Raw genomic sequence first — 21563 nt, 5'->3', positions numbered from 1 at the left:
CACTGTTCATTCGTCCAATGTTTGCGCTCCTTACACCAAGCGAGGCGTCGTTTGGCATTTACAGGCGTTCAAAAAATGGTTCAAATGGCTCTGAGCACTATGGGACTCAACTTCTGAGGTCATTAGTCCCCTAGAACTTAGAACTAGTTAAACCTAACTAACCTAAGGACATCACACACATCCATGCCCGAGGCAGGATTCGAACCTGCGACCGTAGCGGTCGCTCGGTTCCAGACTGTAGCGCCTAGAACCGCACGGCCACTCTGGCCGGCTTTACAGGCGTGACGTGTGGCTTATGAGCAGCCTCTAGACCATGAAATCCAAGTTTTCTCACCTCCCGCCTAACTGTCATAGTACTTGAAGTGGATCCTGATGCAGTTTGGAATTCCTGTGTGATGGTCTGGATAGAAGTCTGCCTATTACACACACGACCCTCTTCAAATGTCGGTGGTCTCTGTCAGTCAACAGACGAGGGCGGCCTGTACGCTTTTGTGCTGTGCGTGTCCCTTCATGTGTCCACTTCACTATCGCATTGGAAACAGTGGACCTATGGATGTTTAGGAGTATGGAAGTCTCCCGTACAGACGTATGACACAAGTGACACCCAATTACATTCGAAGTCCGTGAGTTCCGCGGAGCGCCCCATTCTGCCCTCTCACGATGTCTAATGACTACTGAGGTCGCTGATATGGAGTACCTGGCAGCAGGTGGCAGCACAATGCACCTAATATGAAAAACGTATATTTTTGGGGGTGTTCATCGCATAGTGTATGTCATTGACTTTATTACTTCGAAGGTACACAGCGGGCCTTCCGCAGAACTCGGCCATGGCGCCGCACATCGTGCGTGCTTGGGTCATCGCTAATGCCAACGCCGGAATCGGCAGCGTCGCCAAGCCTTGCGGTTGTAGCGCTCCCATTCACTCCACGGCTATGTGGCCTCCGCGTCTGTTTCTGCGCGCGACAGCCCGGAACACGGCTGACTTCTCCCTCAAGCGCGACTCGTGGACCCCATGTAGAGCGCCGAAGGAAAACAACCGACCGCCGTCGTTTTAGTGAGCCTTAGCAGCTCCAAACATCTGCCCAGGGCAGCTCGTTCAGTGACAGGCAGCACTGCACCCGGGAGGCGACAAGTTGGCGCCCCGGCCCCGCCCATGCGGACGGCAGCTTGTAGTTCGCCAGACGATGCACCCAGAGAGCGGAGGCCAGCAGCTCTCTCGCTCCTCGCGCCGGTGCAACTCCATCGTACGGAGCGCTCTGCCACAGTTATGAAGCGTCCGTGTAGCGGAGGATGGAAGTAGTTTCTGCGAGCCGGATGGCCGCCGACATCCATCATCAAACGCTCGTCGTGGTTGGCCTGCAACTTAAACAGTCGTCATTCTCTTCGGTTCTAGACGCGGTCAGAACGGTGACAGGACTGCTTGATTTGGCCTCCGGGCTCGCTTATTTATACGTCTTCGCCCTACGCCACTCACGTAGTCCCTCTGGAGAGGACAAGTGGTATGCTATTTCATAATTACCATGTCAGTACTCCTCAGCCCGCTTCGGCCCCTACACACAGGTCACTTGGCACTGCTGTAACTGTATGTATGGGTTCTACACAGCACGTCAGTGCCCTATGCTGCCCTGATTACTTCACACTTGTATATAGTGCCTACCGGGGCATGCTTTTCCGTCTCTGAGCGGTGTTGTAACCTGCCTCGCAGAATCGTTTGCACCTGCCATCCGATGTGCCAGTCGGTGCCGTAACTACTACCTCCCAGCCATAATTGCGCGAAGCTTACAAAAATTGCCCAACACCGTGTCTGTGCTTATACGTGGCGCAGCTGTACCATGATTTTACTAAGGTGTGCTCCTCTTCGTCCCAAAATAAATCGATGGCTACGACTCTCTCTCTTCAGGCCAGGAAGATCATAGAAATCACATGGGGAGATGACGACATCGTATGGATGATGTGTAAGGCCCTCCAGCGAAACTTCTGTACCATATTCAAAACAAGCTTGGCAATACGTGGACGGGCATTTTGTTGCCAAGGTTATTTCGACTACTCTGCAGAAGTTTCTTGGCAGGCGCTTGCCCATCCTCCATACAGTCCCGAAATCTCCCGTTGCGATTTCCATGTTTTTGGAGCCCTGAAGGAAGATATTCGTCGCCGTAGATTTGCTCTGGGCTTAGAGATACACGAGTGGGTAAAAACATAATTCCTCAAGCACATCTGTGCAGATTTTTATCAAAGAGAAAGCTGACGTAAGAGACAAGATTCAATAACTGATGATTCAGCAGAACTTCGTCTTGATAATCTTTTGTTTCCTCCGTGGAAGATTACAGACATCGGAAGTGTGAGAATGGACAAATCATCATCACAAAACAAGATTACACGCTGCACCAACTGAGATTGTGTACGAGACTACAGACATTTTATTTTAACTAAGGAAACAGGAGGCTGACTGCACTACAATTATTATCTACGAAGTTTACAATGTAAGACGATGTACAGGCGCAACAGTGTGAATTAATAGAATATTTTTTAATTAATTTATTCATTTTTGACACGACCCATCGCCAACTTATCGTCTTTTCGTGGACATCTGATGAACTATAGCTCGTGCTATATTCAGACTCTCCACAAGATACGTCTCAGGTGAGGGAGCAACTACATTTCCCTACTGGTTGCTGTTATTTTCGACGCATCAGTGGCTATTTACATTTGAGCCAAACATTATGTAGCAGACTTCACGTGCAGATAAAAGACAAAAGACCCATAATTTTCTCGCACTCAAATCCTTTTTCTCACTATCTAAAACAAGCAGTGGAATCATGCTTACTTGAGAGCAAAGTGTAAAGTGAATCATTATTGTTTCCTTCAACTGCCATAAGTAATTTTGAAACTTAAGTTTGTTTTGTAAAATTCGTTTATTTTAAAACTTCACATGAAATTGTTTTCTCAAAACTATGCTTAACTAGAGTGATTACATACTCTGCAAACATAATCTTGCGATAAACGTTTCACGTCCTAAGTTTCATTCTAATTGTCATTTTAACACAGACTGCGCAATAATTTCTATTAATTCGTATTAATTTATAAATTCTTAGCACTCCACATTAATAATCACGCAAACTGTGTTGACACACAGCAATTCAGTCACCAAAACAAAGAAATTATTTGTCCGTCTAAACAGCTACATAAATATCTTTACGATTCTATATCTGTACCTGCTTTGTGTGAGATTGTGTGTGAATGTGAGTGTATGGAATCAAGTCATCTGTCGTAGCCAAGAGCAGAAGTGAGGCTACCTACGTGTAGATTAGCTAAAATACTTGTGTAGTACTGAATTATTTATGCGAAACAGTGGCAGGTTTGGTGGTGGCATTTCATGTATGTTCATTGACAATGACTTCTATCTAGTGACATTAAAGTGTGCTTCAGTAGTACTACAGCGATTATTATAGTATTACTAATTTCATCAGTGTTATTTAGTCCAACAGGCATATAAAATTATTACTGTTTTAAGATATGCGCTATTTGTGTGGAGAAAGGTCTATACTCAGTGGTGCTGACGTTCATTGCTCATATCTTATCGCAAATCTCTGCGTTTAGCCTTCTGAATATGTTGTTGTTTTCATACATAGCAGTTACTGCTGCCTCCTACGTTAGCCATTGCGTACTTGTCGTTTTGAGTTTGTGATGGGTTCAGAACATTGCTAATGATTGCTGTGGAGTGTAAAACAATTGAACGGTTAAATGAAGGCCTATTACTCCACACAGAAAATTATTGAAATAGTATTCAACTACGGTTTAACCCTGCGGCGGGCGCGTGGTGGCATACAGTACCGCGAATTCGGTTTTCTTTCCCTAATTAGCACACAACAATGGTGTTAAAAATTCTTCGATGACATTATTAGGCGACAAGTTTCACTACTGTCGTATTATAAGACCCGTTTTATTAGCCGTGACTGATCTGTGAAGCGGAGAGCTTCACAGAGACGGCACTGCGTACTGCACGCGCCAAGTGATGTAACGAATTGTGGCGTAATCTCTGCAGAATGTTTTGAAGATCAGAAGCTATATTTTACGAAACGACTTCTAGTGGATGATTATTTGGTTACTAAAGATTAGTATTGTACTTATCCTATTGTCCTGAATGTTCGCACACAGAAAAGGATTGAAAGGATTGACGCCAGACTAAATTGAGGGCCTTCTTCTGGAATCATATGACGAAGAGGGTTATGCTCATTTCTTTGACAGCGATGATGACGCAATAATCGAGGCTGCAGATTATTCCAGTGAATCTGAACAATAGTACAATGGCGGGAATGAAGTGAATGAATTACCGAGTGATGAGTGTCAAAAATAATGCCTCTAAGCACTATGAGACTCAACATCTGAGGTCACTTAGAACCACTTAAACCTAATAAACCTAAGGACATCACACACGTCCATGCCCGACGCAGGATTCGAACCTGCGACAGTAGCAGCATCGCGGTTCCGGACTGAAGCGCCTAGAACCGCTCGGTAACAAAGGCCGGCTTATGAGTGTCATTTTTATATTGGTAAGGACCAGGAAACTTTATGGATAAATAATTCGTCAATGGTGCCGGGTAAAACAAAACATAAGAATACAACCAAGGTCTTACTGGCCCGAAACGCAATGCTAAAGGAACTAAAACTGAAACTGAAAGTTTTCTCAAATTTTTTTTATCCTGAGATAATTGATTGTGTTGTTGCGAACACTAATAGATATATGAATAACAAATGATCACCTGTGAATAACGCGAGGGACAGAGACTCCAGAAATTCTTCTGCCTCTGACATAATGGCTCTCTTAGGAGCGCTGTTTCTCATTCCTGTACAAAAAGGAGGACGCACTAACGTATTAGGGCTGTGCGCATCAAATGGCACAGGAATGATTATTCTCAGGGCAGCATTTAGCTAAAAATGCGTTCTGTTCTTGCTCCGGCCACTGAGGTTTGATGATACTTCAACGAGAAAAGAGTGACTTGTAATTGACAAAACTGCTGCCGTCCGCGATCTCCGCTCTGCATTTTTGAACAACTGCAGAAATAGCTGCAGCCCAGGGAAGTTCGCAACCATAGACGAAACATGCTTGTTCGTTTTCGTGGACGTTGCAGTTTTGTGCAGTACATGCCCAATAAGCCTGCCAAGTATGGTTTGAAGTTGTACGCATTGTGCGATAGCAAGATATTTTACACTTTTAACTTTAAAGTATACTGCGGCAGATAGAATCCTGGAACATATCTTGCATCTAACCAGCCTATGGATATGGTGAAGAAATTAGTTGAACCAATGAGGGGACTCACAGGAGTGTAACTATGGACATCTATTATACTAGTTATCCTTTAGGACAGTATCTTCTAGAAAATGGGCTAACCTTCATAGGGATACTGAAAAAGGATGAGAAGGAAATTCTTCGGAATTTTTGTCAAACAGGTTGCTAGAAACTGGAAACTGTCTTCTCTGATTTCAAGATGACCTCTGTCTTGTTTCGTGCCAAACGAAAAGAAACAATATGTGCTTTTGCTGCCGTCAATTCAAACCAAAGGTGGCGCAGGTACTGTTCATTACATATGGACTACGAGAAGATGGCCCTTGGCCTTGTTTTTTCGGTATCTAGATGTTACTGGAATTAATTTCCAAGTGCTACTCTTCGCAGATAACCCAGATAAAAGGTTCAGGAAAAGAACGTACCTGACAAACCTGGTTTAGGCTCAAAGGGAGAGCCAGTTAAAAGGAAGGGCTCAACATTTTAATTTACCAAGGGACATCCGAGGATTTCTGTCACTCTATTGATCAATCACCTTAAGTAACGAAGAGGTTTTTAGGTGTGGAATGTGCTATCTTTTTGGTGACAAAAAAAACTACTGTGACTTGCAAGACCTGCAAAAGATTTGCTTGCAAGCAACACAGCCACAACATTGTGACTTGTAGTGATTGCAGAGCTTCTCCAGAGGAACAGAGTGTGTGAGTCTTGATATGTCTTCACGATAATTGCTGTTAATTGGATGTCTTGTTCTTTGTTATGACTATACAGTATCTCCGTTTCTCTTCACTACACATGCTTCACTACTGATGAACGGCAGCTGCAGAAGTCTTAAGGCACACCCTTACTTACGGAACTTCAACGAAACATACAATATGTATCATTCGCCGCAAAACTGATCACAGACTGTTTGTTCTGAGACGAGTGGGTGGCGTGAACCAGAGACTTCGAAGATTCCATGACAAACTGGACAGGGCTAGGAGTTCTTAGATTTGCACTGTATGCTTGACAACAGTAGGGGCACCGTAAATGGGTCAGTGGCGCACTTCAATCAGAAATTCTGTCCACCTAACTGATGGTGTGTGGCACACTCACGAGGGATCTTGATCCTAGGTGACTTTGATCCACTTTAAGCTGATCAGCTGCCGAATCTTTCGCAACAACATACAATGATTGCAAGTACTCGTCAAAAGACGTGGAGAACATACGTTGGATCAATAGAGACTGTGTACTAAACTGATAAACACGTTGCTTTAACTAAGGAAACAGGAGGTTGACTCAACTACAATCCTTACCAGCGAAGTTTACGAACCAAGACGATACACAGGCGCAACAGTGTGAATTAATAACATTTTTCTGAATTAATTTATTCATTTTCGGTACGACCCATCGCCAACTTATCGTCTTTTCGTGGACATCTCCCTTACTATGGTTCGTGCGATACTCAGCTGGTGCAGAAATTAAATCACAGGGGAGGGAGCAACTATATTTCCCTACTGGCTGCCATTATTTTCGACGCGTCAGTGGCTATTTACATTGGAACCAAACATTATGTAGCAGACTTCACGTGGAGATAAAACACAGCGAAGAATAATGAAACTGAGCAACTGGTTTCAGAAAAACTAATAATCTCAAATATATTCGCTTCTTATTAAAATGCATAACTTTCTCGCAGTCAAATGTTTTGTCCCTCTGTTTAAAACAAGCAGTGAAATCATGCTTTCTTGAGAGCAAAGTGTAAAATGAATCATTTTTGTTTCATTCAGCTGCCTTAAGCAATTTTGAAATATTTCGTAAAATTCGTTTATTGTATCACTTCACATCAAATTGTGTTATCAAATCTGAACTTAACTAACATGATTCCATACTCTGCTGCCATAATCATTCGATAAACGTTTCACGTCCCAGGTTTCATTCTGATTGCCATTTTAAATCAGATTGCTCAATAATTTCTATTAATTCGTATTAATTTATAAATTCTTAGACTATCCACATGAAAAATCGTACAGACTGTGTTGACACATAGCAATTCAGTCGCCGAAACAGAGAAATTATCTGTGTATCTAAACAGCTACATAAATATCTTTACCTGGTTCATGTGAGATATTTGTGTATGTGCGTATGTGGAATCAAGTTATCTGTCATAGCCATGAGCAGAAGTGATGCTACCCACGTGTAGGTTAGGCGAAAGTATTTATGTAGTACTGAATTACTTTGGAGAACAGTAGGAGGTTTGGTGGTGGCATTTCGTTGGTGTTGATTGACAGTGAGCTCTATCCAGTGATATTAAAGTGTGTTTCAGTAGTACTACAACGACTATTCCAGTATTAATAATTTTATCAGTGTTATTAAATTATTATTGTTTTAAGATATGCACTATTTGTGTGGAGAACGTCTATACTCCGTGGTGCTGACGTTCATTGCTCACATCTTATGGCAAATCTCTGCATTTAGTTCTCTGAACATGTTGCTGTTTTCATACATGACAATTACTGCTGCCTCCTACGTTAGTCATTCCGTACTTTTCGTTTTGAGTTTGTGATGGAATGAGAACATGGTTAGTGATTGCTGCGGTGTATTTACCAAGTGAACAGTGAAATGAAGTACTGTTAATTCACACTGGAATTTGAAGACATAGTATTCTATTACGGTTTAGCCAACGGCAGTTTATCGACAAGCACTTGTCATGTACGACAAACGATATTTAAACTCCGCATCTGATCATAATAGCTTCATATCGACAGGCCGAGAAGTAAATAGTATTAAAGTGGGAACTATAACTATTTTCGTATCAGTCTCTCTTTTATGAAGAAATATAGTTTTTAAGCTTGTTCTGACCTTCTGTAGTTCTCAACATTGCTCCAGAACGATATTTTTTTACAAAATAGTAATAATAATAATAATAATATGGAAACCAGAACAAAATTTGCTTCGTAATTTAGATCGCCCCAATTAAAAAGGAACTTTTTTTCTTTCCTTAGAAGGTTTCAGTCTTCCTCTGTATTTCTCTACAATAGCATTTTAAAGCATTACTAGGGTTGGAAATCAGTGACGACATGTCTTTCAACTTTCCAAAAGGAAATTCTTGTAAGAAAGTGCTGAACAGATTTATGTTCCCTATGGATTTCCTACGAGTTACCACTGATTGCAGTTCGTCCCAAGATTTCGAAAAGTTCCTTGTGTTTATAACTCAATCTAACCTATGTAATAGAACAGCTCGCGAGCCGCTGTACATGACTCCGTGCAGGCTATGAAGACAACAAATGTAAGGGTCTCTCCAAGATTGTAATGCGCTTTAATAAAATTTTGATACTTCTATGAGTTATTTTAGGCACAACAAGAGTTTGGGACAAAGCACAGGAGTTTCCAAGCTGTTAATTCAATAAGTAACATGAAAAATTTTTATATGGTCATTCCATTTTAAATCACTCCTAATGCCTACTCCTAGATAATTTATGGAATTAACTGCTTCCAGTTGCTGACCTGCTATATTGTGGCTAAATGATAAAGGATCTTTCTTTCTATGTATTCGCACCACATTACACTTGTCTACATCGAGATTCAATTGCCACTCCCTGCACCATGCGTCAATTAGTTGTAGATCCTCCTGCATTTCAGAACAATTTTCCATTGTTACAATCTCTCGATATACTACAGTATCATCCACAAAAAGCCTCAATGAACTTCCGATGTTATCCACAAGGTCATTTATATATATTGTGAATAGCAACGGTCCTACGACACTCCCCTGCGGCACACCTGAAATCACTCTTACTTCGGAAGACTTCTCTCCATTGAGAATGACATGCTGCGTTCTGTTATCTAGGAATTCTTCAATCCAATCACACAATTAGTGTGATAATCCATATGCTCTTACTTTGTTCATTTAACGACTGTGGAGAACAGTATCAAACGCCTTGAGGAAGTCAAGAAACACGATATCAACCTGGGAACCCATGTGTATTGTAACAACTACAACGGCTTCTGACATCAAATGTAACAACTATGACGGCTTATGACACTAAATGTAACAATTGTGTTACTAAATGTGACACTTCTGTCACTCAATGTAACTGTGTTTTCTCTTTTGATGCTGTCAATTGTCAGGATGAGCATTCTAAAGCATTCTGTCAGGGTGAAAATATTAAATAAATTAACTTTTCTCTCTTAACAACATGTGGGCAGGGTGGGTTCTTCCTTGGCTCGGGTATGAGGTCGAATGAAACATCATTTTTACATAAGTTAACTTTTATTGAAAGTTTCGTACAACTGTATCTTACTGGGACGTTCTGGTTCGGAGAGCGGCAGCCGTGTCGTTTGCGTAGCCTTCTGCTGCGACAGCGGCGGCGGCGGCGGCGGCGTCTGATTACGCGTAGCGGTGTGTATCTCGTGTCGCCGTCTCGCCCAGCTGACCGGAGACGCGCAGCGCGAGCTGGCCCGTTTAATTATTGCGAGCGACGTCGTGCATCGGATGGTGATACCTTGAATGTGGCGTCCCAGTGTTTCTCTTCTCTAAGCGGCCGCGTGTGTTGTGCGTCGACCAGCGGAGCGGCGCGGCGGTGGAAGGCCAGTGTCCCGAACTCGAACCACGGACTCCCGCTTGCCAGTCTTCGGCTGTCAGGTCTTCATCCCAGCTCACAGGTAACTACTGATGTGAGGCCGTCTCCTTCCCGTCCTCACGAGTCACCCGGGTATGTAAAAACCAGACTTCCAATACCTTTTAACTTCTGTCTTCTGGCGCCGCGGCTGCTGCTTGCTATTCCATTACAGCGGCGGACTTGGTGCGTCTGTGCATGATGCAGTCTCTTCTTGCATGACGGTCTTCAGCACCGAAACTGACTGAAAACTACTGCTACTCTTCTTTTCTTCCTTCGTCTCTCGTCTTCGTCTCCGTCTGTCTTCATCTGTCTTCATCTCGGGCCCACCGCGTCTCGCGTATTTATTCACTTCAGTTCACTGGGGGTGAACGACTTCACGGCCATTGCCTCTTCTGTCACGTTGAAAAGCTTCTCGAAGAATCTTCTTGACCTCGGTCATTGGCTCTTGGAATGTAGGCGGGGGCCTCTGATCGCATGTGACGACTGAGAAACACGTGAGCCGGTCATTGCTTCTTCCGTCACGTTGAAAGGCTTCTCGAAGAATCTTCTTAACGTCGGTCATTGGCTCTTGGAATGTAGGCGAGGGCCTTTGCTCATGCGACAACTTAGAAACACGTGAGCCGGTCGGGCGATGCCCTGACGGCTGAATCGACAGCGCCCGCTTATGTGGAACTCGCTGACTCCACGGTCATTGTTTCTTCTGTTCTGCCCGCTGAATGCCAGTATGTAACTCTCTAAACTAAACCAAGTTTTCCATTTATATTCTAATTTCTTAGTTCACTTTGATTTCACTAATTTATTTACTTAATTAACACTCAACATTCCTCCACCCTTCGGAGAAATTCGCCCTCGAATTTACCACTCAACATTCCTCCACTCTTCACACGGAAAAAGCACAAGCACTAAAAACTCTCGACTTAGAAGATTGCACACGCTTCACATTAAGTACGTGGAAAATACTTTATCACTTTACAAAAGCACTGTACGGTCATGAATCACATAGTTCTTACATAAATGGTTGTAATAAGTGTAACAATTCTTGATGACAATGAATACACAAAAAATAGATTTTGCACTTAGAAAATTACATAGCAACAGCTGTTTAATCTACCCTATACTAATGCAAGAATATCTATTCTACAGTATTGTTTATTTTAACAAGAGACTGTTTAATAAAGAATGAAGTACAATAAACAAAATTAATACACTAATGCTCAAAAGTAACTGCTGAAGTACACCAATTAAGAGTGTGGTATCCAGTTAACAGGTATTTGATGAAGTGGTATATTATTATTTGGCTTATTTTTTCGTCTTAAATAACAGGAAACTGTACAAAGCAGAAACACCAACACAAAGGTTCCAGATATTCCTGTTCCTAGCATTATAATTTTAGTTTTGCGTTCACCTTTTAATTTTAAGACATGTTGCATCATAACATTGGCATCAATTTTGCCTTGCTGTGAGTTTATGAACATATCTAATGACTTCAGAAGGGAACTGTCAAGGGAGTCATTGAGGTAGGACAGGTTTTGTGTAGGAAATGCTTGCATGGCGTTTTCTGAAAAAAGCAAACAACATGGTTATGAACCTACCAACCTAGTAAAAACAAAAACAAAGAAAAGAAGGAATACATTGTTAACTACAAGATCTACATGTTTCTACGTTCAACTTTTCTTTCTTAAAAAATAAACCATTATAATTTATTAATTATTTACATTTGTATACTGTCCATAGTCTACTAAGATTCAACTAGGACATTCGCACCCTTGAACGAAGATTGTATGGTGCCATGTCTGTATGTTGTGCTGGCGTGGCCACTCTTTTTCCTTTACGGGAACTTCCTCCACCCTTCGGAAAAGCAGACACTATTGTTGAAGGAATTACATCTGGAGCGCCCTTAAAAGGTTTTAAACGACTTGCATGGACAATGGTAGTTCGGGTGGGCAGTTGCAATTTAACGTTGACTGGTGACGTGATCTCAATAATTTGATAAGGACCTCTGTAGTTTGTTACAAATTTCTTCGTTTTTCCTTTAGCTATGTAAGGAGTTGAAAGCATAACCCACTGACCGATTTTGTAATTTGGATATTTAGCTTGGGTATTACCTAATCTTTCCTGTCGTTCCAAAGCCTTTGTATTAGATTTTTGAACCTTTTTCCATACCTCCTTCATCATTCGACTGAAATCTCTTACTGTTTCTCCGACTTTTCCGTTTTTCTGCCTGATTACATCAAAAGGGGACGGCATTTTTTTCCCATAGACCACTTCATAAGGTGACATGCCAGTTGCTTCATGCGTTTTGGCGTTGTATACCGACACGATTATTGGTAAATACGTATCCCAATTAGAATGTTGTTCGTTAATATAATAACTAAGCATCTTGCCAATTGTCCGATGAACTCTTTCTGTGCGCCCGTTGCACTGAGGGTGTAACGGAGTTGTGCGTAATTTGCGTATTTTTAATAAGTGGCATAGCTGTTTCATTAATTCAGACATAAAATTAGATCCCTGATCTGTGATAATAGCTTCAGGTACTCCAAATTTAAGTATCCAGTTGTTAACTAAAGCTTGGGCAACTGTATTTGCTTGCTGATCTGGGAGACTCACCATAGCTAGATAGCGTGAAAAGTGATCTATAATTGTAAGGACATACTTATTACCAGCAGGTGTTTTATGAAATGGCCCGTAGAGATCGACTCCGCAGATTTGAAATGGACATGAAGCCTCGGGGAGCCTCTGTAAGGGTATTTTTGAACGAGAAAGTTCAGCTCGTTGTGCGCACGCAATGCAATTACGAACGTACTGCGCAACATCCTGCTTTCTGGTTTGCCACCAAAATCGTTCTGCTACTCGTCTTTCGGTTGTCCGCTGTCCACCGTGTCCTGCAAGGATATGATCGTGGGCCTCTGCCATTATTTCTTGTCTAAGGTGTTGGGGAACAACAATTCGCGGTCCAAGTTTTGTTTTACGGCATAATACACCATCTTCAAAGCAAAATTGTTTTTGAGTTGCGTATTTTTTACATTCTGTATCCTCATCTTGTGCCTTTCTCCAGTCCTCAGTATCTCGGCCTGTTGCTTCCAAAAGTGCTATTTTCCGACTTAGGCAATCTGCATTCGTGTGTTTTTTGCCTGGTTTATGGATAACTTCGAAATCCATTTCGGAAAGACATAGGGCCCAACGGGTAAGACGACTAGATGGATCCTTTAATCCAAGCAACCATTTTAAAGCTGCGTGGTCTGTAATGACCTTGAATTTTCTACCATACAAGTAGCATTTAAAGTATTTGATACCATAAATAACACTTAACAATTCTTTCTCCGTTGTGGAATAATTTCTTTCTGCCGTTGTTAGTTGTCTCGAAGCATGGGGTGTTCCGTGCCATTAATATTCTGACTCAAAACAACTCCTACTGAATGACCACTTGCGTCACAGGATAAAATAAATTCTTTATTGTAATCTGGGTAGGCTAATACAGGACTGTGTGTTAACTTATCTTTAAGGGTTTGAAATGCAGATTCACAATCTTCAGACCAATGAAATTTTGCACCCTTTTTCAACAATTGGGTTAAGGGTCGGGCAATTTCAGCAAAATTTTGAACATATTTTCGGTAATACGATGCGAGACCAATGAAACTTTGTACTTCCTTAACGCGTTGTTGTGTTGGGAAGTCCTTAACTGCCGAAATTAATCGAGGATCTGTTTTAATTCCTTTTTCACTAATGACATGCCCTAGGTATGTAACCTCTGTCAATGCAAAACTACATTTTTCCATATTTAATGTTAATTTAGCTTTTCTAAGTCTCTGAAAAACATTACGCAGACGCACAGCATGTTCATTAATGTCTCTGGAGAATACAATAATATCGTCTAGATATACACAACATTGCTGAGTTTTGAGTCCTCGCAATACTCCATCGAGTAGTCTTTGAAAAGTTGCTGGTGCATTTTTCAAACCGAAAGGCATTCTTTTAAATTGCCAGTGGCCTCCAGGGGTAGAAAATGCTGTTTTATGCCTATCTTCAGGTGCAACTTCCAATTGATGATATCCGCTACGTAGATCGATTGTTGAAAAGTATTTACTGTTACCCAAACTGTCAATGATATCTGTAATGTTTGGAAGAGGATAAACATCTGAGATAGTTTGTTTGTTAAGGCGTCTGTAGTCACAACAAAATCTATATCGTTTCGTACCGTCGGGAGACTTCTTTGGAATAATTACGATATTTGAATTATAAGGCGAATCAGAATATTCTATAATTCCATCTTTTAGATGCTGTTCTATAAATTCATCCAGCACTGGCTGTAAGTGATGCGCAACTCTATAAGGCTTCCTATAAACTGGGGGGCTATTTCCTGTTGGGATCCTATGCTGTGTGATGTCTGTTGCTGGCAATGGACCTTCTGCATTAAATAAATCTTGGAACTCAACTAAAACTGCTTCTATCGTGTCTCTATCATTTCCTTTCAAATGCTCAATCTTCTGGCGCAATGCGGTTTTATAGGCGTCTGGTTTCTGACCATCATTAATACACTCCTGGAAATTGAAATAAGAACACCGTGAATTCATTGTCCCAGGAAGGGGAAACTTTATTGACACATTCCTGGGGTCAGATACATCACATGATCACACTGACAGAACCACAGGCATATAGACACAGGCAACAGAGCATGCACAATGTCGGCACTAGTACAGTGTATATCCACCTTTCGCAGCAATGCAGGCTGCTATTCTCCCATGGAGACGATCGTAGAGATGCTGGATGTAGTCCTGTGGAACGGCTTGCCATGCCATTTCCACCTGGCGCGTCAGTTGGACCAGCGTTCGTGCTGGACGTGCAGACCGCGTGAGACAACGCTTCATCCAGTCCCAAACATGCTCAATGGGGGACAGATCCGGAGATCTTGCTGGCCAGGGTAGTTGACTTACACCTTCTAGAGCACGTTGGGTGGCACGGGATACATGCGGACGTGCGTTGTCCTGTTGGAACAGCAAGTTCCCTTGCCGGTCTAGGAATGGTAGAACGATGGGTTCGATGACGGTTTGGATGTACCGTGCACTATTCAGTGTCCCCTCGACGATCACCAGTGGTGTACGGCCAGTGTAGGAGATCGCTCCCCACACCATGATGCCGGGTGTTGGCCCTGTGTGCCTCGGTCGTATGCAGTCCTGATTGTGGCGCTCACCTGCACGGCGCCAAACACGCATACGACCATCATTGGCACCAAGGCACAAGCGACTCTCATCGCTGAAGACGACACGTCTCCATTCGTCCCTCCATTCACGCCTGTCGCGACACCACTGGAGGCGGGCTGCACGATGTTGGGGCGTGAGCGGAAGACGGCCTAACGGTGTGCGGGACCGTAGCCCAGCTTCATGGAGACGGTTGCGAATGGTCCTCGCCGATACCCCAGGAGCAACAGTGTCCCTAATTTGCTGGGAAGGGGCGGTGCGGTCCCCTACGGCACTGCGTAGGATCCTACGGTCTTGGCGTGCATCCGTGCGTCGCTGCGGTCGGGTCCCAGGTCGACGGGCACGTGCACCTTCCGCCGACCACTGGCGACAACATCGATGTACTGTGGAGACCTCACGCCCCACGTGTTGAGCAATTCGGCGGTACGTCCACCCGGCCTCCCGCATGCCCACTATACGCCCTCGCTCAAAGTCCGTCAACTGCACATACGGTTCACGTCCACGCTGTCGCGGCATGCTACCAGTGTTAAAGACTGCGATGGAGCTCCGTATGCCACGGCAAACTGGCTGACACTGACGGCGGCGGTGCACAAATGCTGCGCAGCTAGCGCCATTCGACGGCCAACACCGCGGTTCCTGGTGTGTCCGCTGTGCCGTGCGTGTGATCATTGCTTGTACAGCCCTCTCGCAGTGTCCGGAGCAAGTATGGTGGGTCTGACACACCTGTGTCAATGTGTTCTTTTTTCCATTTCCAGGAGTGTATCTGACCAAATGAAATCTTCTTCTTCAAAAGTACTGACTGTAGCTACTAATATTCCCTTATGCAACTCTTTGTCCTCCACTCCGAAATTGTCAATATGTACCGGTACTTTTCTTTCTCCCTCAACGTCTTGAACCCGTACAACACTCCTACGTACAAAACAATGTGATACATCTAATTCCTCATTTTCCTCTAATGGCTCTATTAGACACACTGTATCTGTAGGTACTTCGTGGTCAACGGTCATCCAGAGAAGTTTTCCTGAGCCAGATGGTATCTGATCCCGCGAATCAACCTTCAAGGACGTTGCACGCAGTATAGTTGATTTCGCCTTCCGGTTAGGGAAATCTTGTGGCAGAGGGCCCTTTGCAGCGGTGTCACCTAGCTGAAACACTATTCCGCTAAGTTCTACAGATTGCTGTCTGAGGTCGATTTTAGCGTGATGTTTATTCAGGAAATCCAACCCTAGGATCGCGTCGTACCCGTCAGTTACCTTTGTTACCACTTCTACATCTTCCTGAAATTGTACACCGTGAATATAGAAAATCAATGATGTACATCCTAATGACTTCACTGTACCTCCTCCTACTCCACTCAATCTATACCTTGGAGGGTCATATTTCTTTTCTCCCATACATTCATTACTTACTATTGATACGTTTGCGCCTGTATCCACCAGTATCTTTGCCTCTTTATCCTGTATGGTAGCAGATAACCAGCATTCCGCCTTCACATTCGCCTTAATGGCATGAAATTTTATTGGGAACGCCTGGCGGCGGCTCCGACATTCCCGTTTGAGTTTAACTGATTTCTATTTCCAAAAACTTTCTTAGACCGGCATTCCTTGAATGTGTGACCTATTCTTTGACAATTAGTGCAATCAGGTTGTCTGCAGTTTTTTGCTATATGTCCGTGTCGAACGCACCTAAAACATCGTACTCCTGCTGAAAATATATTTCGCTTCTCCTTGTATCTGGTGGCAATGTCAATTTCTTCAAAAGCTGTCGCCACAGATACAGCTTCTGCTAAATTTTTAGGAAACTCTGCCCTGACACGACGGGACGTTTCAGGAGGTAACCCACGTAAAAATGTATCCAGAGCTCTATTTTCTGCCTCTTGCAAAATAAATTTATTTGCTTCATCACTAGTTGTCAATTGATAGGTGTTAATATTAACTTTTCTAATCCTATCTACAAAGCTTTCTAACGACTCGTTTTGCCTCTGAGTGATAGTGTTTAACTGTTCCCTATAAAATCTACAGCTGTTCTGTTTTTGAAAACGTTTAAGTAATCCTTTCTTCAATTCCTCAAATGTTGGAGCATTCCGTAATTCTTCATGGTATAAGACGTGTGCTTTAGCCTCTCCTGTCAATCTTAACTTTGTCATTTGTAAGAGCTGTTCATCTGACCATGATCCTAACTTTGCAGCTGCTACTAAATCATCAAAAAAGGCTGTTATGTCCTCGCCAGGTTTACGTGAAAAAGGATTTACTAAGGCTGCTGCTGAGGAATCTAGGGTGGGAGGGATTGAATTGGTTTGCCTAATCTCACTCAACTGTTTAAATAATGTATTATTATCATTTTTAAGCTGTGCTATTTGATTAACTAAGCTCTGAATAGCTTCCTCAGTAGAAACCGCTTGTGGTGCTGACTCTTTGTACGATTTCGTGTCATCATTTTACAAACTGTTAGTTACACTATCTTACTATACTGAATGAAAAGGATGTTTCAATATTTTCGACAAACTCTTAAAATTATGAGAGAAAATACACTTCTAAATAAAGAAAATATTACGACTGCTATGCAAACCTCTATCCCTTCACACATTAAAAAATACTAACTGTGGACCTTTAGTGACTGTCATTCACACCTCATATTGAGCCAAGGGTTTTTTCTCTGACACCAATTGTAACAACTACAACGGCTTCTGACATCAAATGTAACAACTATGACGGCTTATGACACTAAATGTAACAATTGTGTTACTAAATGTGACACTTCTGTCACTCAATGTAACTGTGTTTTCTCTTTTGATGCTGTCAATTGTCAGGATGAGCATTCTAAAGCATTCTGTCAGGGTGAAAATATTAAATAAATTAACTTTTCTCTCTTAACAACATGTGGGCAGGGTGGGTTCTTCCTTGGCTCGGGTATGAGGTCGAATGAAACATCATTTTTACATAAGTTAACTTTTATTGAAAGTTTCGTACAACTGTATCTTACTGGGACGTTCTGGTTCGGAGAGCGGCAGCCGTGTCGTTTGCGTAGCCTTCTGCTGCGACAGCGGCGGCGGCGGCGGCGGCGGCGGCGTCTGATTATGCGTAGCGGTGTGTATCTCGTGTCGCCGTCTCGCCCAGCTGACCGGAGACGCGCAGCGCGAGGTGGCCCGTTTAATTATTGCGAGCGACGTCGTGCATCGGATGGTGATACCTTGAATGTGGCGTCCCAGTGTTTCTCTTCTCTAAGCGGCCGCGTGTGTTGTGCGTCGACCAGCGGAGCGGCGCGGCGGTGGAAGGCCAGTGTCCCGAACTCGAACCACGGACTCCCGCTTGCCAGTCTTCGGCTGTCAGGTCTTCATCCCAGCTCACAGGTAACTACTGATGTGAGGCCGTCTCCTTCCCGTCCTCACGAGTCACCCGGGTATGTAAAAACCAGACTTCCAATACCTTTTAACTTCTGTCTTCTGGCGCCGCGGCTGCTGCTTGCTATTCCATTACAGCAGCGGACTTGGTGCGTCTGTGCATGATGCAGTCTCTTCTTGCATGACGGTCTTCAGCACCGAAACTGACTGAAAACTACTGCTACTCTTCTTTTCTTCCTTCGTCTCTCGTCTTCGTCTCCGTCTGTCTTCATCTGTCTTTATCTCGGGCCCACCGCGTCTCGCGTATTTATTCACTTCAGTTCACTGGGGGTGAACGACTTCACGGCCATTGCCTCTTCTGTCACGTTGAAAAGCTTCTCGAAGAATCTTCTTGACCTCGGTCATTGGCTCTTGGAATGTAGGCGGGGGCCTCTGATCGCATGTGACGACTGAGAAACACGTGAGCCGGTCATTGCTTCTTCCGTCACGTTGAAAGGCTTCTCGAAGAATCTTCTTAACGTCGGTCATTGGCTCTTGGAATGTAGGCGAGGGCCTTTGCTCATGCGACAACTTAGAAACACGTGAGCCGGTCGGGCGATGCCCTGACGGCTGAATCGACAGCGCCCGCTTATGTGGAACTCGCTGACTCCACGGTCATTGTTTCTTCTGTTCTGCCCGCTGAATGCCAGTATGTAACTCTCTAAACTAAACCAAGTTTTCCATTTATATTCTAATTTCTTAGTTCACTTTGATTTCACTAATTTATTTACTTAATTAACACTCAACAGTATGGTCCTCTGAGTCTCGTGGACGAATAGCGCGAGCTGGGTTTCACACGATCGTCTTTTTAGAAACCCATGCTGATTCCTACAGAGTAGATTTCTAGTCTCCAGAAAAGTCATTATACTCGAACATAATACGTGTTCCAAAATTCTACAACTGATCAACGTTTGTGATATAGGTCTGTAGATCTGCACATCTGTTCAACATCCCTCCTTGAAAATGGGGATGAGGATGACCTGTGCTCTTTTCCAATCCTTTGGAACGCAATGCTCTTCTAGAGACCTACGGTACACCTCTGCAAGAAGGGGCAAGTTCCTTTGCATACTCTGTGTAAAATAGAACTGGTATCCCATTCGGCCCAGCGGCCTTTCTTCTTTTGAGCGATTTTAATTGTTTTTCTATCCCTCTGTCGTCTATTTCGTTATCTAACATTTTGTCATCTGTGCGACAGTCTAGAGAAGGATCTACAGTGCAGTCTTCCCCTGTGAAACAGCTTTGGAAAAAGACATTTAGTATGTCGGCCTCTAGACTGTCATCCTCTGTTTCAGTATTATTTTGGCCAGAGAGTGTCTGGACATTTTGTTTTGATCCACCTACCGCTTTGACGTAAGACCAATATTTCTTAGGATTTTCTGCCAAGTCAGTACATAGAACTTTACTTTCGAATTCGTTGAGCGCCTCTCGTATAGCCCTCCTCACACTACATTTCGCTTCACGTAATTTTTGTTTGTCTGCAAGGCTGTGGCTATGTTTATGTTTGCTGTGAAGTTCCCTTAGCTTCCGTAGTAGTTTTCTAACTCGATTGTTGTACCACGGTGGCTCTTTTCCATCTCTTACGATCTTGCTTGGCACATATTCGTCTAATGCATATTGTACGATGGTTTTGAACTTGGTCCACTGATCCTCAACACTATCTGTACTTGAGATAAAACTTTTGTGTTGAGTCGTCAAGTACTCTGAAATCTGCTTTTTGTCACTTTTACGCTACAGAAAAATATTCCTACCTTTTTTAATATTTCTATTTACGGCTGAAATCACCGATGCAGCAACCGCTTTATGATCGCTGATTCCCTGTTCTGCGTTAACTGTTTCAAATAGTTCGGATCTGTTTGTCACCAAAATGTTGTCGCCACGAGCCGGTTCTCCGTTTAATTGCTCTAGATAGTTTTCAGATAATGCATTTAAAAAAAATTCACTGGATTCTTTGTCCCTGCCACCCGTTATGAACGTTTGAGTCTCCCACTCTATATCTGCTAAATTAAAATCTCCACCCAGACCGGCCGGTGTGGCCGTGCGGTTCTAGGCGCGTCAGTCTGGGACCGCGTGACCGCTACGGTCGCAGGTTCGAATCCTGCCTCGGGCGTGGATGTGTGTGATGTCCTTAGGTTAGTTAGGTTTAAGTAGTTCGAAGTTCTAGGGGACTAATGACCACAGATGTTGAGTCCCATAGTGCTCAGAGCCATTTGAACCATTCTCCACCCAGAACTATAACATGGTAGGGAAATATTTTCCAAATTTTCCTTCAAGTGTTCTGCCATAACAGCTGCTGAGCCTATGGAGACATCCAATTACCATGTTTGAGCCTGCTTTAACTGTGACCTTCATCCAAATTATTTCACATTTCGGATCTCCGTCAATTTCCTTCGATACTATTGCACTTTTTATCGCTATAAACACGCCTTCCCCTTCACTGTCCAGCCTGTCTCTGCGGTATATATTCCAATCTGAGTTTAGAATTTCATTACTGTTTACATCTGGTTCAGGTACGTAGCAGATTGTGTGTTGACGTATAAACTAGAAAACTGTTGACAGATAGTGATTTATGCGTTTTCGACCCGTAATTAATCTAAGTGAATTATGAATATATTAATATGATAGAGGTGTAGGAAAATGGTGCGTTACGTTTCTTTGACTTTAAGGAAAATACTATCATCCGATCACAAGACAATCGTGGAACCAGTGGTGCCAAGGTCAGATATTTACGTGAAGATCAGTGCTGTAATTAGCAATTCTGATAAGAAATGTATTTATACGTCCTAAAAATATTTGCACGATTCTGCAAAAAAATTATTATAGTATCTGATCCATAGTTCTTCAATTCCACGGCATCAGAATTAATAGTTATACATTAGATGATTCTGACAGAAGTGTAACTTCGGAAAATTTCAAATCGAAAAGTCAGATATCGTTTCAACTGACTCTACCGCATAAAGCCTACGTCATCATGCGTCCAGAGGCAGTGTATTCGGAAGAAGAGCGATCTGAAACTGCGTCCAGTGTTCTTTTGCGAAAAGCCTAGACAGATACCCTGTATGAGAAACTGTGTGAGCAAACGTCGATACCATTTCCTACCCCATTTAAGAGATAGA

This window comes from Schistocerca piceifrons, chromosome X (assembly GCF_021461385.2).
Source record: "Schistocerca piceifrons isolate TAMUIC-IGC-003096 chromosome X, iqSchPice1.1, whole genome shotgun sequence".
Classification (NCBI taxonomy): domain Eukaryota; kingdom Metazoa; phylum Arthropoda; class Insecta; order Orthoptera; family Acrididae; genus Schistocerca; species Schistocerca piceifrons.
Note: the sequence above shows the minus strand (reverse complement) of the source record.